Below are 25884 nucleotides of genomic sequence, written 5' to 3'. Positions count from 1 at the left end.
AGTCACATTGCCCTGTTACGTAATGCAATACAGTGAGATGATAACAAGTCTACATGTACCTGCTGGTAATTATCTGCTGTTAGGTTCAATTGATGCAGTTTTCATGAATGTAGCACCAAAGCACTTAATTCACATTTGTTACTAACAGAAATAATGGAAGAAGCTGAAGGAAATGTAGTGTTTTTAAAGGATACAACTTAATCCAATGACGTTAAACCTTATCTTCCACAATTTTAAAAATAAAACAGGGACCTTAAATGGGTTCTCTATCTAGGTAATATAATCAGTACACATAGCCTTTTCTTCCCTCCTTCCCACCACTGATTCCTTGCTGAGATAGGCACTGGTCGCACTCTGATATCCTGGGTGGTCATTATTCATATACCAGCCTTGACAGTATGTTCAAGAGACCAATTAACCATAGGGGGTCATAGACCCTTTTTCATCTGAAACCTATATATGGGTATTTCCAGCAGATGTCACTGGATAGCAATTAAGAGTGGATATCTTCCCGATAGATTTTTGTTACCCAGATGCAACAAGGGATATGGACAAAATTGGGTGTACGGAGTGCGGTCACAGATCAATCATAATCTCATTGAATGCCAGAACAGGCTCGAGGAGTTAAATGGCCTCCTTCTGTTCCAATGTTCCTATAGAAACCTGCAGTGCTCAGACCAGTTGTACCACCTCTTATCACCACACTAGCTAACATCACATAACCCCAGAGGTGTTGGAAGTTGCTCTTTGGAAGAATTGGCTAAAGCATTACAGAATTCTTGATGTCATGGGGTGGGATTTTGTCCATTAGCTCAAGACCCTGACTCCATGGTCATTTCCAGCTCATGTACCCGCACGAACCATGGGAGGGACTTCTGGAGGTATCTTGTGCAATGCGGCCGATTTAATAGCAGGCCTGGGAGGGGAGCTGACCAATAACAAGGGTGGGTGGGAGTTAGTACTGGCAGCAAGATTCAGGATGCCATCTTTAAAGACCATTCTTCAGCCTTCATACAGGCTGCACACAAGGAAAGCTAGAGGAGGAATGCAATGGAATGCAGTGAGTGGGGATGGATGGAATGTGAAGAAGGGTCATTCTATGCTTCAGTGACGCCTTCCTGGAGGTGCTCCTACAGGCAATGAGGGACGAGAGATGTATTATTCACAGAGGATGGGAGGAGGAGTTCAGCCAACCTCACAAAGAGGGCCTGGCTGGAGGTAGCCAAAGAAGTGCACATCCACAGGGTCATGACACTGGAAGTGCTTCAATGACCAAGTGAGGGCTGGCAAGGCAGCAGGCCTGAATGTATAATATGGTGGCTCTGACATGTGCAGCAATGTGAGTGACCCAAGCACAGGGGCTTAACAAGAACAAATAAAGGCATTAAAGCACAGGGAGGCATACATCAGAGCATCACGTTACATGAGTCCAGCATGCCCTCCACCAGTCCAATCTCACGTCGGTGGGGCATAATGTACAGTTAAAACAGATGGCACCAGGGGGTGAGCATGGCACACACACAGGAGCAGGTGATAGAGGCAGTAACAGCAGTGGCCAGTCCCCTTGAGGTCAGACCCAGCAATGCTCAGCTCCATGCAGATGCTGAGCCTCAGGGTTCATCAGCGAAGGGGCTGATTATAGAGCAGGAATGGGAAATGTGTGGAAATCTGTCAGAGTTCGCAAAGGCTATTCCCTCCCTTGCGCAAACTATGGAGAAGTACATCCATGCTATAAGTGGTGTCATGTCTCTGGCTTATGAGTTCATGGCTTCCTCCATGGAGAGGGAGAACCACATGCAGCAGGCCATTGTCTGGATGAGGGAGCAGTGCATCTGCCTCCATAGTATGGCGTTCACCTTGGGTGGTGTTGAGCGCTGAGTTGGCATGATGGCTCAGAGACGCATGGACCCATTTTCAGGTGATGGATGTCTCTTGGTAAGCAGGGAAGTGCAGATGGCCCAGGAAAGAGTGGAGGAATAAATGTTGAAGGTGATGTGGACAGCCCCTTGGTTCCTCTGGCCATGACACAAATGCTGCTTCCAGCACAAATAACAGAGGCTGCCTCTGAACAGATGCAGGTGGCTCAGCCTTTGCCAGGCCCCTCAAGGGCCCTGCAACTCAGAGTTCATCCAACACAGAGATTTAATGCACTGGAGGAGCAAGGCCAGCACCTTGTCTCCACAATAGCATAAACCATAGGAGGTGTGGAATGTAGAAGCTCTTGGAAGCAAATGTGTAAACGTACATGGTTGTACAATGTGCACAATATCACAAGGTTCACTTTATTCCATGTATGTCACTGTGTGTTTGATTTGTTCACATTAGCATATGGATTATGCCATGCTTCAACATCTTGTGTGATTCTTACTCACCTGGGGCAGTGACCAGATCCAGATCATGGAGTTGGATCCCATGAAAGGGCATCAGTGACTGTAGGACAGGGATGGATAATGTATGTGAGATTGGCTTCTGATGGGGCCTGTGACATTGCCATGGTACATCATGTCACCAGGGCATCCATAGGGAGGGATTCGCTCTGGTCCAATGTCGACATGGAGAGTCTCAGCTGAATTTAGTATGGACGAGAAAGTTGTGTATTTCCCTTGCACACATGCCAATGGCTGCTACCATCAATGCCTCCTGTACATGGCCATTGTCCACCAGCTGGATCTCTGCTCTCCCCTCATTCTCCTTATTGGAGGAGGCGGTGTACTCAAGAGAATCATCTGTCGCTGGTCCAACTCCATTTTGCTGTGCTAGGTTGTGCAGAGCACAGCAGACCATCACAATACGGAGACCCTTGAGGGATCATATTAGAAGGCTTCCCCAGAGCAATCTAAACATCTAAAGTATATTTTTAGAAGGTGAATTTCTTACTCAGTGGTCACCCCTACATGGCTGCAGTTGTATGCTTCTTCCACCTCGGTGTTGGGGATCCACACTGATGTGAGCAGCCATGTCCTCCGTGGATACCCCTCGTCACCCAGGATCCATCCTCAATGGCTCTTCAATGCAGTGAACAACTCAGACACCTGAGATGGTCTCAGAATGAAAAAGTCATGGCAGTTTTTCGAAAACCTAGCCACACATCTGGGATTCTACTGAGGTGGTCACACGTAATCTGCACATTGAGGGAGTGGAACCCCTTCCTGTTGACAGAAGCACCTGGCTGCGCTGAGAGAGCCTTGATGGCCACATGTGTGCAGTCTATAAGCCGCTGAACCTGAGGAAATCTGGATATGATGCCGGAATTGATTGCCCTCTCAACCTGACTTGCATTATTGTGCTCCCCTGCCCTCGTGAACATAGCATCTGCCAACTACCAAATGCAATGATGAACTGCAGGTTGAAAGACCCCTCAAATTTTCCCTGCCAATCCTTGGAATAACCCTGTAATTAAAAAAAGCACCACATTCACCTTCACCACATAGGCAATGGGTGTCCACCAGTGACCTTAACTTCTCCTCCAGAATCCTACATAGGTCAGCAATGATTGTCTTGATAAGTGAAATCTTCGGAGATACTGGTTCTCCAACAGGTCCATGAAGATGAGCTGTTGTCGTAGACCCTGTGCGCTGGGTAGCTCTTTCCTGGAGCAGTCACCTATCTTACTGCCCAGTGTCTGTCCTGCAGTTGTGTGTGCCAGCACAGCTTCATGCTGCTTGTGCTTCCCTGCCTGCTGCAGCCATTCCCATATGGCTGCGGTTCCTCCCTTTCAATCATCCTCCTGACTGGAGGAGGTGAACTCTGAGTGCAGACATCATCCCTCAGTGGGCGTCATCCCCTTACCTTTCCCAGCCATGCTGCAGGGGAAATCTTCCAGTTACTGGCCTCTGCAGCAATCCCTTTAAATTGCACTCCCTTCCAATGGCAGCCATGAGCCTTGCTGTTCTCAGGTACAGGTAATAAACACCCCCCACTGTGCTCTTGCCTCATTGCAGCTAGCGAGGATCCATGGGGCTAATGTGCTTTTGACAAAATTCAAATTGCTGTCCAAAATTGCTGTTAATGGCCCCTTACCAGCCTGGATTGGGTGCCTGCCACCAACCAGCGAGCTCCCATTCCCACTCTCTGTTGCCACTGCGGATTTTGTCCAGTGGCAGGAAGAGGTCAGGAGCAATCCTGACGCAGGCTCCCCCTACTTTTTCACCCTCCCCACCCCCAACCCTATCCCCAAGGTGTCAAGAAAATACACCCACTGTTCCTTTGGTGAATGCCCACTATCCTTAGGGTAATAATGTAAGTTAAAATCGGGCATTTACCCCCAAGGACCAGAATTAAAATCTAGCATGATGAGATAAAGGTTTCCTCTGTCGGTTGCTTTTAAATGTCTTAAATGAAACGGGTTCAGGCACAAGCAAATAGGAAAAAATAAACAAATTGGCAATGTTAAATAGGCTACAAGGATAACTGGTAGGGGGCTGGTGTGGAAAAGATTCCATTGGTGCAGAAAAGGATGCTTTCCTGAGTTTCGGTTTGTTGCTAGGCAGAACAGAGAGAACTTTACTCTGCATCACGCTGTACTATGCCTGATCTTAGAGTGCTTAATGCTGACCCTAGGGGCAGAATTTTTAGGCCAGCATGTGGGCACGCGCCCGACCTGATCAGATGCAAAATTGCGCGAGATGATGTCAGGCAAGTGTCACGACATCATCCCGCGCTTGCAAGCTTCCAGATTTTGCACATGTCCGCCAACAATTAAAAGGCCAATTAGTGCAATTAAAATTGTAAATGTCTTTGATTTTTCATGGTCTGTCCAACCTTACGGTTGGTGGACGGGCAAATCGGCCAGGCGGACTTTGCATTTTTCATGAGACCTCATCCAAGAGCGGGGTGAGGTTTCCGCTATTAAATTTTTTAAAAATGTGTGGACAGAATTTTTATCTCGTATATGTTCAGGTGACTGATCGTGATGTCTGGACATTTTTTCTCCAGATTTTAAAACTTTATTTATTGTTTTTTAAGTCTTCAGCTCCCTGAGGCAGCTCTCTGCCTTGAGGGAGCTTTCATTCTGTACTACCCCTTGCCCACGCTTACGTCAGCGCCCGCCCCCCGCTGAGCATTTCAGCATGTGCTTCACGCTGGCTGGCCATTAATTGGCCAGCCAGCGTGAAATCGCGGTTGGAGGCCGATTGCAGTTGGCGGTCCGTTCCCCGGCCACTCCCTGGCCCGCCGATCGCGCCAGCTCACCGACTTAAAAATCCCGTCCTAGGTGATTGAAATGGGAAGAGTTCCCTTCTTTCGTACTATCAACCTTCACCTTAATGAACACAAAGAAATAGTAAAGGAAAAAATGAATAGTGAGAGACCATCGACCTGAAACGTGAACTTTGTTTCTCTCACCACAGAGTCTGCCTGACCTGCTGAGTATATCCAGCATTTTCCTCCTTTTTATTTCAAATTTCCAGTATCTGTAGAATTTTTCTTTAAACCGAAAGAATGACCAAACCTCAGCTTACATTGGCATAAGGAGAATCTTAGTGCACTCAGGCAGTTTAAAGTTGAGGAAGCAAAACATAATTGTGATAGATGAAAATAATTCAAGATTTTCTGAAGGCTGTTTCTTTACAAAATTTATGGACTTTGACAAACTAAGTGATACAGTGCATTTTAAAACAATCCTTCAACCTGTGGACAATGCTTTAAATCCTGTACAGACAATTGGAAAGAAAATAAAAGCCTTCTGTCTCCAACAGCTTTTAATGGTCCTAAGTTAAATAGTTTCTTTGGTCTTAATTCAGTTCCTGGCAGACAGGAATCCACAGACAAAATGGCTACTGTCTTCTGTGAGCAATTTAGTATTTTATCAGCCATCCCTGATTACATCATAAGATTTCTAATCAGTCTAATTTTCCTTCTGCCGTCTCAAAAACAGATTACTACTCTCAATATCGCAGCTGTTGATTTTCAGGCCTGATGCAACACCTCAGCCAAATTTCTCTTTAAAGGAAGATAACAGTGTGTATTTTTTCTTCTAACAGACACTCATAAACCAAATCACATTCTCAGAAAAGACCGTCCCGTGGTTTCATTAATGACTCGTTAATTGTGGAGAAAACAGCCAATCAACCAATCTTCTTTGTAGATGATTTTATCCTCCATCACTATCAATACAATACAAAGTATCAGAAGTGCTGCCAAAATACTGACAATACGGTGTGGAGAGAAATAGTGAGTGAGAAAGCACAAACGGAAGTGGTAATGATAGATGGTAGGGAGCACTCTTAGGCACAGACAGAACAGGCCAAGGCAGATAATTTGTATTACCAGTGAGCATAGCACTCCATTTAAACTGCATTGTCTTCATGTAAAAAGGTTTGAAAATTGTTCTTTTATTTGGGGAAAGAGAAAATTGGATGCCATTTTCATTAGTGTGTGGCGTGATAGAAAGAACTTCCATTGATGCAGTGTTTTTCATATCCTCAGAGCATCTCATTGCTTCAGTCCCAATGAATTACTCTGAATTGCAGTCATTGTGTTGGCGACAACATGACAGCCAATATACTTACAGCAGAGTACCACAGACAGAAATGAGATAAATGACTAGTTATCGTGTTTTGGGTGGTGTTGGTTGAGGAATGCATATTGGCCAGAACACCAGGAGAACTCACCTCCTCTTCGAATAGTGTGAAGGATCTTTTCCACCCAACTAAACAGACAGCTAGGACCTCAGTTTAACATATTATCTGAAAGATTACAACTTTGACAATGTAATACTGCCTCAGTGTTGTGCTAGTATTGTGATATCGCTTTAAGAGAGAATATGCAAATGGTAAGTAGCCAGGATATAAACATGTGACCAGATGGTATTGTTCAGAGAAGTGTGAAGTGCTGTGAAGTAGTTGCAGCTGTACTTTCCTTTTAACAATAGCTGTTGAATCTTTATGGTAAACCTGTCTGCTGTGTAATCCTATACTACATCTTCAAATAAATCAAATCTATGTTTACTTTACCAGTCCGTGTGAGATTGGTATGTTTGTATTAAGAAAACATAGAAATTCAACAAGGTGAGCAGCAGCGGTTCCTCTGAAATAAAATGATGAAGATTTGAACATTACAGGAAAAGCTTTTGTGCTGTACAAAGGCTGTATATGCATTGAAGATCCTGGGAGGCAGAGTCCCTGTGCAGACTGTTTCACAGAGCAGTGAGTACCTGTTTTGTCAGGTAGCCAGATTGGTGGTTGTTTGGGCAGTCCATTTTGAATCAGGCAGTCGATTCTGAGTTGGACAGTATAAGCTGCAGGGGCATCACTACGTCCTTGGGTGCCATCCTTGCACAAAAGATAGATAGCGTGCAGAACAGAAAAAACACCCTAGCTCTAGCCAAAATAAAGGGGGAGTGAGAAAGAAAAATACTCAGCTGTTGCATTGCTGAATCTCCCCACAGTCACATCAGCAGCATTTGAAAAGACAGGAAACATCAGGTAGGTGACCACCAATTCTCCAGCATGAATTGGAAGTCCACAGATGTCCTAACTGAATTTAGGCTTTTTAAACAAAAGGTAGAGCTATTTTTTTTTTAGATCTATCCATCACAGAGCTGGATAAGCAGGCAGTGAAAATAAAGACAACAATTGGAAACAAGGGGTTGCACAGAGACAGCACCTCGTGCCTGTCTGAGGAGGATCAGAAAGATCCTGTCAAGCTGTGGAACATGCTGAAGGATCAGCTTTGTGTACAAGTGAACTTTAGAATACACCGTTTAGAGCTGACGGCTTACAGACAACAGCCACAAGAATCAATCAATCAGTTCATCAGCAGCAAGGACCGTGATTTCTTGGAAGCTGAGCTGTCCGAACAAATAATGGAGCTGGTTATAGCTTCAACGCTAATTGAAGCTTCCCAAAAATATCTTTTGGAGAAAAGGAAAGGTCACGATATTGCTACACTGCTAAAAGATGGCAGAAAACACAAAGCCATCATTGCTGGACAACAACACCTACAAGCATTAGGTGCAGCTACCATTGGCTCAGTAGCCAGGAGACAGGAAGCAAGCAAGTTGTGTGGGAAGTGTAGTCTGCTGCACCCACTGCGAAGCTGACCTGCTTTCCAAGATCTTTGTAAGTTATGTGGTGTAAAGGACGTTAGGCCCACCTATACAGGAAATCTGGTTCCTGAGGTGCGACCAGAGGTAAGATGCAACCAAACAAAAAGTACGTGCAGCTTACTGGCAGCAAAAACAGAGAGTGCACCAGAGATCTACATAAGCACAAGCACGTACACAAGATTAGTGGCAAGACAGATGGAGAAGCAGAATGGAAAGATCTTCAATTGGAAAATGAACAGGCTTTCCACATTGTGAATGTGACAGAATGTGTGGATGAAAGTGACACAATATGTGTGGATGAAGTCAAATGGTTAGAAGAGTTTGTCACTATCAACATCATATGTCCAAAGAAAAGCGGCAAACATGCACTCACAGCCAAAGTCGACATGGGAGCAAGTGCAAAGTTCCAAAAGTGGACATCGCTGGTTAAGCCAGCATTTATTGCTCATCCCTAATTGCCTTTGAGAAAGTGGTGGTGAGCTGCCTTCTTAAACTGCTGCAGTCCCTGTGGTGTAGGTATACCCACAGTGCTATTATGGAGGGAGTTCCAGGATTTTGACCCAGCAACAGTGAAGGAACGGCAATATATTTCCAAGTCAGGATGGTGAGTGACTTGGAGGGGAACTTGCAGGTGGTGGTGTTCCCGTGTATTAGCTGCCCTTGTCCTTCCAGATGGTAGCGGTCATGGGGGATGCTGTATTACAACTCAAAGAAGATGTAATTCCGTTGGTCGACCTTCCTAAAAAGTGCAGAGTGCACATACAGGAGAAGCTTAAGAGTGAGTTGGATGACATGGAACGTAATGGCATTATCTGTCAGGTGCATCAAACTTGTGGTTTGCATCAGCACACTGACTGGTGCAGTTCTATCATGTGCATACTGAAAATAGATGGCATAATCTGGGTATGTTTAGATCCAAGACACCTAGATCTCATTCTAAAGAGGGGCCTGCACAAGATTTCAATTTTAGAGAAATTGAATCCCGAATTCATAGGAGCAAGGTTTTTCTCCAAGTTGGACGCCAATTACAGATATCAGTTGGTTCATTTGGCAGAGGGATCTCAAGAAATCCCTACTTTCAGGACACCATTCGGAGGATACTGCTTCCAGAAATTACCCTTCGGTTTATCCATCAGTCAGGATCTGATCCAGTGGCATATGGACAGAAATACAGATAATATTCCTGGATGCGTATGTATTGCTGATGATATTGCAGTGATGGGCAAAACCAAAGAGCAGCATGACCAAAATCTACATTCATTGATGGCAGCAGCTCATAGTGAAGGGCTCATCCTCAACGGCAAGAAATGTCAGGTGAAAGGTCAGATTAACTTTATCAGTTTTATCTATTCAAGTTCCAGGATCCATCCTGACCCAGGCAAATTCGAAGCTATACTAGACATGCCTACTCCCTAAGAAGATTTGTAGAGATGCCTCATATTTTTCCACTTCCTAAGACCATATATACCCAACTTTGCAAGTAAAACATCATCACTTAGAGAACTGTGAAGGAAGGATTTTCCATAGGTATGGCAGGAGGACCATCAACACGTGTTTGAATCACTTAAACAGGCATTGTCAGGAGAAACATGTGTCCTACAATGCTATGATCAAAGAAAGGAGATGATTTTAGAGGTCGACACATCTCAAAAAAGGTTAGGAGCATGCATTATGCAAGATGGCAAACCAATTGCATTTGGTCCCAAAGTCCATCACAAGCGCAATCCAATTATTCAAACACTCGCTCTGGTATGCCGTATCACAAGGTTCCACATGTACCTATTTGGTAAATGATTCATTGTGGAAACTGACCACAAGCTATTGGAAATGATTTGGCGCAAGCCACTGACAAGTACGCCACCCAGACTACAACTTCCAATAAAAATACAGGGATACGACCTCGAAGTCTGTTACAAACCAAGTAGAAAAATAGTTACTTCAGACACACTGAGCAGGTTACCCAATCCGAAAAATACTGTAGATGTCTTGCTAGACCTACAAGTGGATGGCATGGACATCGACATAGAAGATGTACTTAATGTCGATATGATGAGTTTTGGACAACAAAAGTGCAAGCAACTTCAGGAAGAAGCAGCAAATGGTCCACCACAGAAGGAATTATGGAGAGTCATTGTAATAGGTTGGCCTGATGCGATACAAGAGGTGCCAGACACCCTCAGATGTTTTTGGCCTTACAGAGATGAACTAGGTATTTCAAGGGCCATGATTTTCAAGGGAAAGCAGGTGCTTGTACCCGAAGCTCTTCACCAGAGCATATTGTCACAGTTACATCAGGGCATATTGGCATAGAGCAAACAGGGTGCCTGGAAAGGTATACTATGTATTGGCCAGAGATCAACAATGATATCAAAAAGACAGTGACGATGTGCAAAGTATGTCAGAGATACCAGTCACATCAATGCAAAGAATCCTTGCACCCTCAAAAAGTTCCATTGTACTCTTGATCTAAAATCACAACAGATTTATTCATTATCCATGGTGATGACTTTCTCCTGGTCACTGCTTACTTTTTCAAGTTTCCAATCATCAGACAATTAAAGGATACCTCAAGCACATCTGGGGCAGACACGATGAGTCCAATGTTCAGCTTGTTCAGTATGCCTGAAGAGATCACATCGGACAATGGTCACAGCACAATTGCGCACCTTTTAGGGATATGTGTGTTAAATGGGGCATAAACCATGTGACAGCCTCATAACACTATCCCAGATCCAATGGTCTCACTGAGCAAATTGTTTGCACCATTAAATCATTAATTAGAAACAAAAGAAAATCTCCGTGTCGTCATGTTACATTCAAGAGCAACACCTTTAGACATGGGCTTACCATCACCAGTGGAAATCATTTTCGGAAGGCAGGTTAGGACAACCTTGCCAAGCCATCATCTGTCCCATTTTTCAGAAATACAGGAGAAACTTCTCAAAAAACAAGGGAGAATGAAGGTGTTGTACAACAGACCTAGAGGTATGGAACTGCCTAGTCTGAACGTAGGACAAAAGGTTCAAATCATATATGCTACTCAGGGAACTTGGTTACCCGCAGATGCATCCAAAGTGTACAAAGAGCCTAGATCCTGTGAAATCACAACTCCGACTGGAGTGACGTTAAGAAGGAACAAAAGCCAGCTAAAGGAATTGCATGACCATATCACACCTAGCAGTCCAACTATGTCTAAAACGCATCCAAAGATGGACTCAGAGAGTGAAATTGTGGAAGACCACCATGAAAACAATCAGCACTCTGACAATACACAAGATACAAACACACCTACAAGCCAAGAACATCCGAGTGATAAATCTAGTTCTGAGGAAAGTCATACTATTATGAGATCCAGGAGAATTGTTAAACCACCTATTCATTATGCAGACTCTTAAACTCTTAAATTCTTAAATCCTTAAACTCTTGAACAGAGATTTACTTATTATGTTAATAGTTTTTGCAACTACCCTGATGTATATTTATTTTCACTCTTAACGTATGTAATGTTATCTTGGGAAAAAAGGAGGATGCTGTGACATCACTTTAAGAGAGAATATGTTAATGAGTAAGTAGCCAGGATGGAAACCATGTAACCAGCAGACATTTTTCAGAGAAGCTTTCGGTTTAGCTAGCAGCATGTGTGAAGGAGTTGCAGCTGTACTTTCCTATTAACAGTAGTTGTTGAATCTTTATAGTAAACCTCTCTGCTAAGTAATCCTACATCTTCAAATAAACCAAACCTGCATTTAGTTTACCAGTCCTGTGTGAGACTGGTAAGTTTGTATTAAACAAAAATGGAAATATAACTTATAGTGTCAGCCTAGATTGTATGCTCATGTTCCTAGACTGGGACTTGAACCCACAGCCTTCTGAAGTGAGAGTGTTACCACTGAACCAGTTGACATGCCTTGGTATATCAGTTACTTCATGGCATCCTGTCTTCGGCAAATGTCTTTTTGCAAATACATTTTTTATGAAGATAATTCTCCTTTAATTAAAAAATATGTGGGATTTCTGTAATTCCATAATAAAAGGAGTTCTATGACAAGGGTTCCAATAAAAATCCAAATCTTTTTTTTTAGCAAACACAGTAGTTGAAAAAAGACATCATATTTCTCAGTTTGTTGAAGCAACATTACCAGTGTTGTTGTTCTGATTACCTGCTGATCCATAGAATGTTCTTGAGCAGCTGAAGGTTGAAGCTATTGATATTTTTTTCAACAGTCTGCCATCATTTTGACCCCGACAATGACCATTGGAATATTAGTCTTATCCATTGTGATTATATAAGAATGGGGAAAGGAAGCATTAAAACTAATAGCAAGAAGAGTCGAGGCTTAAAGAGGCCCCAAGAAGTAAGATTTTGTTTTATATTCTGTGCAGTGCCAGGACTGAAACACACACTCAAGTGCCTGGAACATAACCTGAGTGCCAGTGACCGTTCTTTGGTCCCTTGTGATGGTTACTGCACACCTGCCATCATGCTCTTGTCCACCAGCAAGGGTGAGCATTTTGCCACACATCTTAACCCTTACCCACTCGATTCAAAATCAAGGCTTATAATGTTTCAATTCACAATAAAAGGAGTTCTCTGCCCTAATCCTCATTCAAAGATACTTCATGACAAGATATAAAGGTCTTGGCATTTCCTGTATATGAATGGTGGTGATAATTATCTTGTTATTGTGACTAGAATACCATATGATATAATAATGCAGCTCTTTGCTATAAAATTCTCTGCCTTTGAAATTGTGTGTACAAATGTTAAGGGAAAAGTCTCACTGCACAAATTAACATGTAACACCTTACTACTTTGCATGTGATGCTATCTCACTTCATTTACTTTTGTCACACTGCTCGTCTCACCTTATTTGCTTTAATTGCAATGTGATAGTGCTGAATGTCTCTAATGAATGGAACAGTCAAGTGTGCATTTCCCCAGCCTTACCAACATCTCTGCAAGGAACAATCAGAGGGAAAAAAATGACACAATTTTGGACCATCATTGCAATTATATATATTCTATAAAAAATGAAACTTATTTTACGGACTGTAAAACAATCATAGGTTTTAGCAGACATCAGAACTTATGAAACCAAAAACATTTTGAAAACCTTCATCCTTTTATACATCCAAAAGGTAAATCAATCTTACTTCTCACTGATACATAAACCATACAACAGTTTCCTTTGCAGAACCAAAAGAAGAGTTTAATTATTTATAAAACTAGTAATCGCAGCTTAAAGTTAAAAGAAAAGTATTACGTCATTTTTTAGTAATCAATGTAAATATTAATTAAGATTATGGGAGCAATTCTAGACTAACCTGCCCAAAGGAAAATGATGGGATCCAGTGCAATGCTGATTTTACATGCCACCTGATTTAACTCTCTATTGAAGTAAACAAAGCATAACATTAGATGGGTTTAAGGCAGGTGTTACATCCAATCCCCAGGGGCCTCTGCCAGCAAGTTAAATTAAAATGACCCCCTATATCCTGCTAAAGATCAGTTTTGTTGTTCTTCAGGTCTCTAGCAAATTGAGATAGATCTTGAAATGGCTTTCAACAAGATTACCTATTCTGCAAAGTTTTTTGCTGTGTCCCACAGCTTACATCACAATGCTGCTCTACAATGCCAGTACCTCTGCAGAGGCAGTTCCCCAGCATTGGCATACATGGCTCAGCATACATCTGATGGTACAACAAGGCTCCAGAAATTTCTAGGCTTTTATGTCAGTGGAGAGGGCAGGTGGAGTGGGTGGGTGGGGTTAGCAAAGTCTGAGGCAGTGGATGCCTAAGGTTTCCTTGTGGGGACTGGAGGAACACTCAGTCCATAAGGAAGCATCATTTATCTTCATGTAAATGGCCATTTAGACCCCGTTCTGCACCTGCTCCTGCTGGCCCCAGGCTTCTTTGGTGAGGCTGTCCGCTGAAGTTGTGACTGTATGATAAAACTGCACCTGGTGTTATTTATGTCATATGATCATGAGTTGTATGTATTTGTGAGCTACTCCTGTTGCTTTAACCACTTATCACTGGACCTGGTTCCTGAATGCTGTCAATAAATATATAATCATACCAAGCTACCCTAGTTGTCAGAAAACAATAGAGAATTTGAGTGAGTTTTGGTAGATCATTTTACTCTGGCACATTGCGAGAAGCCAGTTTTTTAGTGCAAAATGTTCATCAACAATCTTGGGTTAAGTCATAAATTGCCTGGCAACTTTTAGTTGCACATTTCTTATATGTTGTGAAGTAAACATAGCCAATGAGTTATGCAGTTTTACGAATCTGTGATATAGTAGGTCGAGTTATAGGTTTTTGTCTGACTGCAAAGGAGCTTTTCTTTCACTGTGGGATGCCCAGTGTCTGTAATGAAATTGCACCTGGTTATCTGACTAATTGTGATCCCATACTGATAAATGAAATTGTGACTTTGCAAGAAAGGCACTGAAAAATTGATAGGTTCTAGACAAACCTGGTTGGATTTTTCACACTGATGCTTAACGTTAATCAACCCAGTGGCCCTGGTACTTTGGAAACAAGTCCAATACAAGGAGCATCTCTCATTCTAACCAGGCAGAGCATAGTTAAGCCATCATAATAAATCAATAAATTATGAAACAAAATGATCAAGTCACATGCTTTATGTAAACTTACAATAATGTTTCTAACCTGCTTCTCTACCAAATTCCATGATTACTGTGGCTTTTTATCCCATTTGAGCTGACACATTCCAACTATTTCAACTTCTCGCACCCTCCAATATCTGCCCTTAATGTTTCTTCTCCTTTCCAGTCTTGCACTTCAAACCTTGGCACATTGTACTTACTGACTTGGATATTCTTTATGTTCATTGGCCCACTGGCAAAATTGTTTTGTTAAATTTATCCCCCTCACTTGCGGATAGGCTTAAAATTAATGATATTGGGCTGAATTTTTCCCCCCATTGGGGGGGAAGTTGATGGGTGGACGTGTGCGGGCGTACTTCTGATCAGAGGTGTGGCGCCATTTTACATGGGTAGGCCAATTAAGGCCCGCCCAGCATGACGTCTGCAGGGAAGTGCTATGCGCACCCTGTGCAGGTGGGGGGGAATGCCTAAAATCGAGAGTGCGCTCTTTTGCGCATGTGCATGAAAGAGCGCACTCATCTCCCTGAGGCTAAGTGCTGCCTCAGGGAGATCGCCTCTACGTTCAAAAATATTAAAAATACAAAAAAAAATGCCCTTACATGTCCCCTCATGTGACAATGTCACATGAGTTGGGACATGTTCATAATTTCCAAAAAAACTTTATTAAAATTTTTAAAACCGACATGAAACCTCATCCCGCCTGTGGATGAGGTTTCATGTTTTTTCCACTTCCTGCTGGGGCTTTTGGCCTGCCCACCAACCTTAAGGTTGGACGGGCAGGTCCACTCATTACTTTAATTGATCTGTCAGTGGCCTCAATTGGCCATTGACAGGTTGGCGGGCCCGCAGCTGATTTTACTGCGCCCCCACCTTCCTGAAAATTTAAATGGGGCGCGGTGACATCGGGAGTTCCGCCCGATGTCACCGCGCGTCATTTTACGTGTCAGCAAGTGGGCCCTGCCCCCGCTTGCCGACTCATAAAATTCTGTTAAGAGCATTGATGTGGATTAGTTGTTAATGTTCTTTGTTTTGGAGAATGCCCTGTGTTTTATGTTGAAATAGAATGGTGGAAGGAAGAAATAGTGGTGGCAGGAAGAATATAGGTGTACTGGAAAATTGTAAATGTATTAGATTACTGTAGAAAAAGATTGCATTCGGAAAATATCTGCAGAACTCAAAATGGAAAGGCCACTAATCTACAAGCATCCTAGGCTATTTAACGAATGCAGACGGTGGATAGAAAAGGCTCTGTCCATAATTTGTATCAAGTTGGTTAAATATTCAATTCATATGGGGTAAAATTTGGAATAACCTATTGAAATCATTTGACTAATAATAAATTTAATGGCACTAAGTGGAACATAGGAACTTTACTAGCATTAAAATTACCTCTTATGTTTCTTGTCCATGGACCTGCTTTCCATCCAGGCTGCAACATTTCCTCTTACATATGGTTAAATTTTGTATATTCTGAGACCACTTACCAAATGTCTTCTGAGTATGCATGTACACTATACTGACTAGATTTTATTGACCTACACAACCAGTCTTAATTCCTAAATTAAAAAACTCTTAAACTTTACTTTTAACAAATCCGTATAACTTGTCTTTGATTAACTTCAGTATTTTTAAATGCTCACTAAGAGTTTGCTTACAACTTAGAGATGTTTACATTCAGTAAAGGTAGCAAGAGATGTGGTACAAAGGCAGGTAAATGGAGTTGAGGTACAGATTATCCATGATCTAATTGAATGACAGAACAGGCTTGAAGGGTTTAATGGTCTACTCCTTTGTTTCCATGCCACAACCCAACCTCGTTTTCAGGAGTTGGAGGTCATTTACCATATGCACAATTGGCTCCTGGCTGGATGCCCACCCACCACCTATAGGCTGTGAAATCCCAATGCTGCTGCCTTGGGATCATCGCTACCAGAAGATCTAGAAACAAACAGCAAAGTATTGGAAAGTGCAGAGGAGTTTCAAAGAGGAAAAATGATTAAAAATTCACTGTTCATCAAGAGACTTCTGGGCATTTCTCTCTACGAAGTGGTCTTGAGAATTATACATTACATAGAATTCCATAGAAAAATTACATGGAATGACATAAAAGGCAAGCAGTAAGAAGGATGGTAGACAACAAGTCCCAGACAGCACAGGCATGGGGTAAGCAGGAAGGGGGCAGCTGTGGTCCCCATGGGGGCAAGTGGAGGAAAATTCAGGTCAGGTATGATTTACCCATTTCCTGCAATTTTCACCATTATCTCACCTGACTCAAGGAAAATACAGCCTGAATTTCATTATAGTTATAAGGTATTCAATTTTGATTAATCTCTTTGAGTAAAATTTAAATTATTTAATCTACTGTATTTTTTTTTACAAATAATGAAGTATGAACTTGTGCCTTTCACTCTCCTTAGCTCTGTAACTGGTCATTCTGTTCACTGGAGAAAGTCTAATTGCGATTTTGATTTATCTCCTCAGTTCTAGACTAGTCTCCCAGACTCATCTTGCTTTCCTCAGATTCTTTGTTGAACTGCCATTGGGGATTTCCATTGTGGTACATGGACTGTGAACAATGCTTCCTGCCCATCACACCTTTCTCATAATTTCAGTCGTCTGTCTACCTTCTGGTCTACCAATATATCCGTTTTCTGCTTCATTCATTTTGACTGCGCTTTTATGTGTCCTTCTAAAAAAAACTTATTTTCATCTATTTTCTCTGTTGCTTTAGTGCTCTTTCCATCTGTACTTTTTATGCTGAGCATGACTCCTCACACACAATTTACTTTATTTTGTGCCTATCTTGTTCTGTTGTTTCTTCTTACCATTCTGTTACCAGTGTTTTTCCTAATTGCTCATGTGACTTCTCATATTTGACCCTCCTTTTTTTTGCTCATGTATAGTTTTGTTTTAAGATTTTTATTTTTTCTCCTGATATCATCGCACTGCTTCCTTGGTCAGAAAACAAATTGTTCCCATGCTCATAATGCTCACTTTATTAGTTCATCTCTTCATGCGTTATTAAAATAAAATATTACCACCTGTACTTACAAATGCTTTTATGTAATAGTTGTTGATCAAGATGATCATTTCAAAAGTACAACATGTACGGTGATGTCAGCCTTGGTTCAATTGGTAACAATCTCCCTCTAAAGCACATTGTTCCAGGTTGAAGATCCACTCCAGGGCTTCAGTTTAAAAATCAAGGTTGACACTCCAGTGCAATACTGAGGGAGTGCTGCAATGTCAGAGGTCCATCTTTCGAATGAGATGTCAAATTGAGGCCCCATCTACTTACTCAGGTGGATGTGAAAAATCTCATGGCACTATTTCGAAGAAGAGCAAAGGAGTTATCTACAGTGACTTGGCCAATATTAACCCCTTAATCAACATCACAAAAAACAAATTATCTGGTAATTTACATGTTGCTGTTTGTGGAAGTTTGCTGTACATAACTAGGTTGCTGCGTTTCCTACATTACAATTACTGCACTTCAAAAGTACTTAATTGGCTGTCCATTGATCATAAAAAGCATTATATAAATGCAAGTCTTTCCCTCTTCCTCCTCGTCTTCCACAGCTAAAGATGTTGGAACAGTAAGTGAACCTATCAGTCAAGTGAAGTTAGAAAGGTCCTGCATAGCTGATCTGACTGACCATTAAATAATCATCTTTCAACTTTTTTGTCCATTCCATGTTGTAATGTTTTGATTTATAAGCCTCTCATTGAAGATATTCAATCTATTGTCTGAGGTATTGTTCCGTGTAACATTGGGCTTAATTTGGTTTCTCTCCAGTGCATTTGACTGCATTGTAGGGTATTGGTGCATCCAGAATACCATTTATGCAGCACTAGCAAACCTTACATTTCACCACTGGAAAATGCTAATGAAGAAATTATGTCCCTGATATATTGTCCTGGAGTGAGTCTGAATTTCATCTGGCTGTCAATGAAATGCATTTAACTGGTAAAGAAAAGCATAGGACATTTCATCCTGGATAAAGGAGAAGCGCTATAGTTATTTCCTTTGGGAGAAAAAGCAAACATGATTATTTGGAATAGGTGGCCTGTCAGGGTCAGGCTATGAAAGTGTAGAATATTAAAAAAAAGTACCAAATTAAAAATATTGGTGACACTTGGATCCAGAGTTTAGGTTGCAGTGGTCATAGCAATGGAGAGATGTAAAACTTATAGGAAAATCAGTGCAAGATTTTAACTCTTGTTACTGCCAGTACATTACAAACCTGATGTATGTAACAAATGATGAAGGTAGAGAAACATGTGTGTGGTAACATTGTGAACAGGATGCACAGCAATATTGTTGTGCTGGGTGCTGGTGAGAAATGACTGAAGCATTCTGGGCGAAGTCATCGCAGCCACCGTGGACTCAGGAGGGAACCGAGGAGAAGGACTCTTGCACTCAACAGGAGGAAGGGCATCCAACAAAGGGCACTGGTGAGAAGTGACTGAAGCTTTCTGGGAGAAGTCATTGCAGCCACCGCGACTCAGGAGGGAATCGAGGAGTCAAAGAACAGAATAGCCCCAAACATTATATTGCTGTAGTGTTTCCATCCTTCCATCCTCCTCAAACCTAAAAAAAAGAGAGAGAGGAAGAGGCAGTGCCTTCAGGAGTGCACCAGACCTGCAAGGGACAGTCTTCTGAAAGTGGATTTAAAGAAAAAGTAGCTGATTGGTGAGTAATCCTGGGAGCAGACTCGGAGGGAGGAGCACCAGAGCGGAGAGTATAAATCTAGATTACCTCGGGGATTCGCGGCCTTGTCTCCAGGGAGGAGCAACGGAGCGGTGAGTATAAATCTCGCTTACCTCGGGAATTCGCGGCCTTGTCTCCAGGGAGCAGACTTGAGGGGAGGACCACCGGAGCGGTGAGTATAAACCTAGCTTACCTCGGGGATTCGCGGCCTTGTCTCTAGGGAGCAGACTTGCAGGGAGGAGCACCGGAGCGGTGACCTCGGGGCACAGAGTAACTGAAGCCAAAACTGAAAAAATGATGTCACAGGAAAGCTGTGACCTGATTGGTTGGTAGAAAATCTACACCAAATTTGAAAAAAAAAACACTGCAAAGCTAATTAATAAATTAATTATCTAAGTAGAGATGGTAGAGCAGGTGATGTGCTGTAGCTGTTTGATGTGGGAGCTGGCAGATCTCATTGCGAGCTGCAGTGACCACATCTGCAGCAAGTGTTGGTTGCTAGAGGAACTCAAGCTCAGAATTGATGAGCTGGAGTCTGAGCTCTGGATGCTGCGGCACATCCGGGAGGGGGAGAGTTACCTGGATGCTTTGTATCAGGAGATGGTCACACCCGGTAGATTAAGTCCGGTCAGTGGTCAGGGTCAGCAGGGTGTGACTGCAAGTGAGGCAGGTAGAGGGATCCTGTGTTCAGGAACAGAGGAGCCTCAGCTCTTGACTTTGTCCAACAGGTACGAGGTACTTGCTCCCTGTGTGGATGAGGAAGAGGGCTGTAGGGAGGATGAGCCAGCTGACCACGGCACCATGGCACAGGAGGCCATTCAAGAGGGGGGAGCAAAAGGACAAGTGGTAGTTGTAGGGGATTCTATAATTAGGGGAATTGATAGCTTCCTTTGTAAGCAGGATCGAGAGTCCCGCATGGTATGTTGCCTGCCCGGTACCAGGGTGAGGGACACCTCTAACCGGATTGAAAGGATATTGGAGAGGGAGGGGGAAGGATCCAGTTGTTGTGGTCCATGTTGGGACAAATAACATAGGTAAGACTAGGAAAGAGGACCTGTTTGGGGATTATCAGGAACTAGGAACTAATTTAAAGAACAGGTCCTCAAGGGTTAGAATCTCCGGATTACTACCCGAGCCATGTGCAAATTGGCACAGGGACGCGAGAATAAGGGAAGTAAACACGTGGCTAAAGGAGTGGAGCGGAAAAGAGGGGTTCCATTTCGTGGGGCACTGGCATCAGTATTGGAACAGGAGGGATCTGTACCGTTGGGACGGTCTCCACCTGAACCGATCTGGGACCAATGTTCTAGCGAAAAGGGTAAATAGGGTGGTCAACAGGACTTTAAACTAGAAAGTGGGGGGGGAGGGAAGGGTAAAACTCCAAGCAGTATGACTAATGGGAAACAAAGCAGCAGGTTGGCGTGTGGGGGGGGTGGATTCAACTTCATGGAAAATTATGAAAAAACTGAAAAGAAAAGAGAGCCCAGGAGAGGCTATTAAAGTCTCCAGAACACAAAATAGGACAGAGTGTTTGGAAAGGGCTAGGAAGCTAATTTCAAGCACATCAGATAAAGGGACGACAATGAGAAAGGGGACGGGAAATACAGGACTGAAGGTGTTGTATCTGAATGCACGCAGTATACGAAATAAGGTAAATGAGCTTGTGGTGCAGATTGAAATTGGCAGGTATGATGTGGTGGGCATCACGGAGACATGGCTGCAAGGAGATCAGGACTGGGAGATAAATATCCAAGGATACACATCCTATTGAAAAGATAGGCAGGTTGGCAGAGGGGTGGGGTTGCTTTGTTAATAAGAAATGAAATGAAATCAATAGCAAGAAACGACGTAGGGTCAGATGATTTAGAATCTGTGTGGGTAGAGTTGAGGAACCGCAAAGGTAAAAAAACCATAATGGGAGTTATGTACAGGCCTCCGAACAGTAGTCAGGATGTGTGGCACAAGATACACCAGGAGATAGAAAAGGCATGTAAGAAAGGCAAGGTTACAGTGATCATGGGGGATTTCAATATGCAGGTAGACTGGGAAAATCAGGTTGGTAGTGGATCCCAAGAAAAGGAATTTGTGGAATGTCTACGAGATGGCTTTTTGGAGCAGCTTGTGGTGGAGCCCACTAGGGAACAGGCAATTCAAGATTTAGTGATGTGTAATGAGGCAGATTTGATAAGGGAGCTTAAGGTGAAGGAACCCTTAGGAGAAAGTGACCATAGTATGATAGAATTTACCCTGCAATTTGAGAGGAAACAGCTGGAATCAGATTTAACGGTATTACAGTTGAATAAAGGCAACTACAGAGGCATGAGGGAGGAGCTGGCCAGAATTGACTGGGAGATGAGCCTACCTCATTGGAAGGACAGTGGAACAGCAATGGCAGGAGTTTCTGGGAGTAATTTGGGAGACACAGCAAAAATTCATCCCTAGGAAGAAGAAGCATACTAAAGGGAGGACGAGGCAACCATAGCTGACAAGAGAAGTCAGGGACAGCATAAAAGCTAAAGAGAAAGCATACAATGCAGCGAAGAGCAGTGGGAAACCAGGGGATTGGGAAGCCTACAAAGACTAACAGAGGACAACTAAAAAAGAAATAAGGAGGGAGAAGATTAAATATGAGGGTAAACTAGCTAGTAATATAAAAGAAGTTTGCAAGAGTTTTTTAGATATATAAAGGGTAAGAGAGAGTCAAAAGTGGACATCGGGCTGCTGGAAAATGATGCTGGAGAAGTAGTAGTGGAGAACAAAGAAATGGCGGAGGAACTGAATAGGTACTTTGCGTCAGTCTTCACAGTGGAAGACACGAGTGACATCCCCAAAGTTCAAGAGAGTCGGGGAGCAGAGGTGAGTATGGTGCCCATTACCAAGGAGAAGGTGCTAGGAAAACTGAAAGGTCTGAAGGTGGATAAATCACCTGGACCAGATGGATTACACCCCAGAGTTCTGAAGGAGATAGCTGAAAAGATAGTGGCGGCGTTAGTGGTGATCTTTCAGGAATCACTGGAGTCAGGGAGGGTCCCAGAGGACTGGAAAATCGCTAATGTAAGCCCCCCTGTTTAAGAAGGGAGTGAGGCAAAAGACGGGAAATTACAGGCCGATTAGCCTGACCTCGGTTGTTGGTAAGATTTTAGAGTCCATTATTAAGGATGAGATTTCAGAATACTTGGAAGTGCATGGTAAAATCGGGCAAAGTCAGCATGGTTTCATCAAGGGGAGGTCATGCCTAACAAATCTTTTAGAATTCTTTGAGGAGGTAACGAGTCGGTTAGACAAAGGAGAGCCAATGGATGTTATCTACTTGGACTTCCAGAAGGCCTTTGACAAGGTGCCGCACAGGAGGTTGCTCAGTAAGATAAGAGCTCATGGTGTTAGAGGCAAGGTACTAGCATGGATAGAAGATTGGCTGTCTGGCAGGAGGCAGAGAGTGGGGATAAGGGCGTCCTTCTCAGGATGGCGGCCGGTGACTAGTGGAGTTCCACAGGGGTCAGTGTTGGGACAACAACTTTTCACTTTATACATTAATGATCTAGATGAAGGAACTGAGGGCATCCTGGCTAAGTTTGCAGAGGATACAAAGATAGGTGGAGGGACAGGTAGTATTGAGGAGGCGGGGAGGCTGCAGAAGGATTTGGACAGGTTAGGAGAATGGGCAAAGAAGTGGTAGATGGAATACAATGTGGGGAAGTGTGAGGTCATGCACTTTGGTAGGAAGAATAGAGGCATGGACTATTTTCTAAATGGGGAGAGAATTCAGAAATCTGGAGTGCAAAGGGACTTGGGAGTCCTAGTCCAGGATTCTTTTGAGGTTAACTTGCAGGTTGAGTCGGTAGTTAGGAAGGCAAATGCAATGTTGGCATTTATTTTGAGAGGACTAGAATATAAAAGCAGGGATCTGCTGCTGAGGCTTTATAAGGCTCTGGTCAGACCACATTTAGAATATTGTGAGCAATTATCTCAGGAAGGATGTGCTGGCCCTGGAGAGGGTCCAGAGGAGGTTCACGAGAATGATCCTAGGAATGAAAGGCTTAACATATGAGGAAAGTTTGAGGACTCTGGGTCTATATTCGATGGAGTTTAGAAGGATGAGGGGGGATCTGATTGAAACTTACAGAATACTGAAAGGTCTGGATAGAGTGGACGTGGGGAAGATGTTTCCATTAGTAGGAGAGACTAGGACCCAAGGGCACAGCCTCAGAGTAAAGGGAAGACCTTTTAGAACCGAGATGAGGAGAAACTTCTTTAGCCAGAGAGTGGTGAATCTATGGAATTCATTGCCACAGAAGGCTGTTCAGGTCATTGAGTGTATTTAAGATGGAGATAGATAGGTTCTTGATTGGTAAGGGGATCAAAGGTTATCGGGAGAAGGCGGGAGAATGGGGTTGAGAAACTTATCAGCCATGATTGAATGGCGGAGCAGACTCGATGGGCCGATTTGCCTAATTTCTGCTCCTATGTCTTATGGTTTTATGTCTTATTGTCAAAATTCAGCTTGCACTGTACTAGATTAATGAAATCTGACATTCACAGCAAATTACTTCAGAAGGATATCATCACACCCATGTTATGTGACTTGCATTAATATAGAATGTATAAATATTTTCTCCGAATTCCACAGTTCATGCCTCTGGCACTGGTGATATGGGACTCTATTTCATAAAGATATTTAAAATACATCAATATAAGCCAAAAACATATATTTTTCTCATCATGTAAAAGGAATTGTTAAATGTTCCACAGTCTTGTCTAAAAATCCTGCTACAAATGGAGCAGTCATTGCTTGAAAATGTTTATTTGATATCACCTTTCCACTCAGACATGGAATTCAATACTCTATAAAAGTTTTAAAAAAAATCTCCAGAAGGTTATCTTGGCAGCAGTTGTTCTCTTTTTTACTTTATTTGCGTTTCCGAGTACATTGTGTGGTTAGGGGCTGGATCCTTGGTGGGTGACATTTCACCCACCACTGGATGGTAGGCTTAGGGAAAGAAAAGTCTTTTCTTGCACTCGTTTTTTCATGTACGTATGCATCGGCAATTGGTTTCAGCAGTCCAACACTGGCAAACACAGAAATCTGTACAGGGGAAAATCAGCCCACTATCATGAACAAGCCAGTGCAAATAATGCAGTGCTATGGCTCTGCACAGATAAAGTGAGAATCCTGAAAGTATTGATCTAGATGGAGAGCCTGTCCTTACTTGTTGAGTTATATTGGTAAACTGAGGATTTCTACATGATGCCAGATTTAGTTTGAATTAAGTTTTTTTGTAACTTTACTCAGAAGGAACTTAGAATGCACTGGTAAAATAAAAGCAAAATACTGCAAATTCTGGAAATCTGAAATAAAAACAGGATGTGCTGGAAAATTTAGCAAGTCTGGCAGCATCTCTGGAGAGAGAAACAGAGTTATGTTTGAACTCCAAATATGACTGCTCCTGTTCAATTTTATAGAACGCTCTGGTCTTTCTCATCTTCTTTAATTAAAGCAAAGTTTCAGTGAGGATTTGGAACTCCCTTTCATGCAATGCAAAGTGTTACTTTTGTCTATGTTTTAAGATTCAAGCCCAAGTCTGTTGAGTAGATTGTGACACTTGTGAAAATGGTTGCAGGAATAGAGTTCATGTAATGCAGTGGAGGAGGAGTGAGATCTTGATCAAAGTAGTTTACATGAGAACTTAGATGAAATAATTGATGACAAATATATCAGATATCTAACATTGGACTTGGAGATATTGAACTTCTATATGGTTAGCATGTTGTAACTAATTGATGCAGTCAGTGTGATAGAGGAAGGCAAGTGTCCATCTTAACTAATAGGGAAATTCTGAAACTTGGGATGTCAGCTGCTGAATGGTATTATTTGAAGGTAGGATATACAAACATATATATTAATGGTTCAGTGTCTACCACAATTGAACTATGGAGGGGCAAACAGTTGTTGATCACAATTTCTGGTGCCTTCTGTGTGCCTCACGAGAGCTCATATCCATACTTGCCAATTGCCTTTTGACTATCTTCCTTCAAGGTGAGGTTAATGCTATCGCATTACGATTGAGTTAGCTTCAAGGTAACAAGTTTGCTGATGGGAAATTTGAACTGATTTAATCCTCTGGGATGAACTTCATAATGCAATGCCTGAGCCAAGCAGATCTGCAGTGCTCCAGGGCAGACTGTTGATTAAACAGGTAGCCTGGATCATTAATGGGATCTGGATGCGTAGTCCTGCCATTGGGGATTGGGATTCTTCCACTCGATACCAGGTAACTAAAAACATCAATGGTCCAATAGGTAGCGCGGTCAAAGCCAGCCAAGCAAAATAAATCATCAGTTCTTTATGCTTTAAGCTGCATTGCATTTAGCCTTTGATTTTGGTTGCTTAATCTCCAGCAGTACCACTTGAAGGGAGGGAAGGGGAGCAGAGTTTTGGCTCCTGATAACCTGAATAACATTATTTGGACTTGCAGATGTGAGGTATGTTGCTAGGG

The sequence above is a fragment of the Cetorhinus maximus genome, chromosome 13 (assembly GCF_964194155.1).
Source record: "Cetorhinus maximus chromosome 13, sCetMax3.hap1.1, whole genome shotgun sequence".
In the NCBI taxonomy this organism is placed as follows: Eukaryota; Metazoa; Chordata; class Chondrichthyes; order Lamniformes; family Cetorhinidae; genus Cetorhinus; species Cetorhinus maximus.
The sequence above is the reverse complement of the archived record's forward strand: the minus strand, read 5'-3'. Positions refer to the sequence as shown.